General features: G+C 34.2%; 1 pseudogene; it reads right to left on the reverse strand.

Annotated features, from left to right (window-relative positions):
* Positions 1–229: 229 nt before the first annotated feature.
* On the reverse strand, positions 230–2,858 carry LOC121268593 (annotated as a pseudogene).
* Positions 2,859–3,062: the final 204 nt, after the last annotated feature.

Raw genomic sequence — 3,062 nt, forward strand, 5'->3', positions numbered from 1 at the left:
TTCCTCTGAAACATTCTTCTCTCTCATATAACATACGATTGATGATGGAGCATCTCTCGGCCTGTTTTAAATTAGTTATATATTTAAAACGAATATTCGATCATATTTAAAGGTTTTTCATTTTTTTTTTCTAGATTTAATGGACATATGAGTAGTTACCGATGAAGTTCCCAGATCATTGCAGAGTCGAACTATGATAGATATATTATACAGAAGGTCCTTGCTTTTCTCCATGAAATTCTCGTATTCCTCAGCTTTCATGACTTTATGCTCTAGACAAAAAAACGCATGAGCAAACAGCACAGAGCCGGATGATGAAATCCATGCGTTGCTTAGATATTCCTGTAGGGATGGAGTGTAGCCCGTGGTGTACCACTTTGCTTCCACATATAATGCGTTACAAAAATCTGTCCACTATTAAACAAAAGAAGAAAATACTTTCACCCAAAACAACATAACAAAAAATCTAACAACCATGATCTTTAGTTATGTTTGGAACACAAACTTACATCATCCTATTTCAAATCAATTATTTATAGAATCTACTACTTTTTCAACTTTCTATAAAAAAAAGGTAAATTCATCTCAACATAATTCATATATTTAAATACATATATCAACCTATTTACATTCAAACATATCTCAATGAGACCCACAAAATATTACAACTCACAGATCAATTCAGATCCAAACGCAGCCTTCTTATATTCATCGTGATAGGAAATTAATGGACGTGTACTTACCACTTTCCTTACATGTACGTATAATAACTGGTCCCAACCCTTCTCTCTTTGGATTTCTTTGACGAAATCATCTGTCGTATTGTACAGTGCTAGGAAACAAACTTGCATGCACTCCGGAAGCATTTTAGTTTCACTGACATCCCACCTGAATTTGTTTAACATGTTGATTAGAATTCTTTAGGTTCTAGGAATTAAGAAAACCTCTGGGATAGTAATATGCTGCAACACTAACATATTTACGGCAATGGTGAAGAGCTCGAGTTCTTCCAATATGCCATAAACGTCATAGACATCATCAATTATCAGTATAAAATTAATTGCTTTTGTTAGCCATTTTCTGAAACAGCTGTGCTGAGGTTCGCACGCAAGGCCCACCGAGCAGACGAAACTTTCGACAAGTCTATCTCTTGCAAAATTCAAATTCCCTCTGAGACCCAGATTCCTCCACCACCTAAAAACACACAAAAAATGAAAATAAAAAACATATCATTAATTTGATCTTTATGGTACAATATTGTATCGACTATGATGACGTCACATCAATTATTCATATCAAGTACTTTCATTTAGATTCCGTCTAGATATTCATCTCATTTTATCTCATATCTTATTTCTTTCTCAAACGTCATCATTAAAAACAAACACTTTTTAGTTTCAAATGTTCAACTATTTCATCTAATTATATTATTACCTAATCATTATAATTTTCTCAAATTTCTAAAAAAAAACTAAAAATAATTTAATTTTTTTTTAAATTACAAAATAAAAATTTTATTAAAAAAGTATATTATAACAATATTTTGACTTTATAATATTTTGTGCAAATTTCTTCTCTCATTTCCCAAGACTCAATAAAATATTTTAACTCAAATCATTTCACTACTATTTACAAACATCTTATAACTATTATTCACAAAATTTTCATTTATCTGAACGTTTAAATGAGGCCTTAGTTACCTGGATAGTTCCCTTAGGTCTTTTTGGAGCGTGGCTTGAACTATGTTAAAATTAAGTTTAGCAAGTTCAAGCAAATTAATAGCGTTCATGTCCCCGTGTTTTTCTTCGACACTGATGTGCCATTTGACGTCAAACCATTGCACCCTCTTTTGTGAGGGAAGCTCCAATGCATGGATCACCTGCTTCGCATGGAAACCGTCTAAATTTGCAAGGGTTTCTTCGAGAGTTGTGGTTGAGAATTCTCTAGCCGCATCCAGAAAGTTTTCACCTTCTAAGGCTAGATGTGCGGCCTCCAAGAGCTCCAGCATCCTTTGATATTTTCGTGTTTGCTTTTCCTGATGAATGCTCCCGTCTTTGCATCCATGAAGTTGCTAAACATATCTGATATGGTTTAACATATATAATTCATTGAGGTTAGATATGAGCAGGATTTGGAATTTAATAACAATATATATTATCTTAAATAGTACTACGTTGTACTCTGAATATTATACCTTGTGAAACATCATAGCCATGCTGCCGGAGAAGCTTAAAGCACAGAGCAGTAGCGTAGAGATCATCCTCTCCATTAAGATTCCCATTTTTCTGCTTGATGGTTATTGCTATGGTTGCTAGCGCCTCCTTGATTTCCACGTCAAAGTGGATGGCTAAACCCAACTTTTCCAAGCTGTCGATCAGCTCCAACGTCTTAGCCAGGGAGTCAAGTTCTACAGCTTTTCCAAATATATCTGATCTTACATCTTCTATCAACTTCTCTGCACGTTTTTTACATTCCGGTTCCTGCAAAAACGAAAAAACATGCATCCGAATATAATCTCAATATATATAGGAAACAATATAGATGGAACTTTCTAATATAATTAATGAAAATAATGCATGTGGGTGGGAATTAGGATTCTAACATCGTAAATGCTGTATAGAGATTCCAGGAAATCGCACTTCCATATATTTGGTTCGTAATTGGCAGACCGTCTTTGATGTATTAAATTAAAAGCTTCGGATTTCATCTGAAATGGTCAGGTTTGCTGCTCGTCTTGCAGTACTCCTTTCTTACAGTCCATAATGATCGAGTACTTGAGAAGGAAAAAAGGCTGGTTAGCTAGCTAATGAAGAAACTATCGAAGTTAACATTAAGATAGCAACGCTGAGCTATATAGTGGGTGATGTTGATGTGGTGAAATTTGTAGTTCATGAGAGAGCTTTATATAAGGCAACGGGACACAAAATCATGATAAATTATAAACTAGCCCCGCAAGCAATATTTACACCGACTAACTATAAGAGAAATTTTTTAACTACAAAGAGATTCTACTTACGTAAATAACTTTGAGTAATGCTATATACAGTCATGGAGTACGCAAG

Source organism: Juglans microcarpa x Juglans regia, chromosome 5S (genome assembly GCF_004785595.1).
Source record: "Juglans microcarpa x Juglans regia isolate MS1-56 chromosome 5S, Jm3101_v1.0, whole genome shotgun sequence".
In the NCBI taxonomy this organism is placed as follows: domain Eukaryota; kingdom Viridiplantae; phylum Streptophyta; class Magnoliopsida; order Fagales; family Juglandaceae; genus Juglans; species Juglans microcarpa x Juglans regia.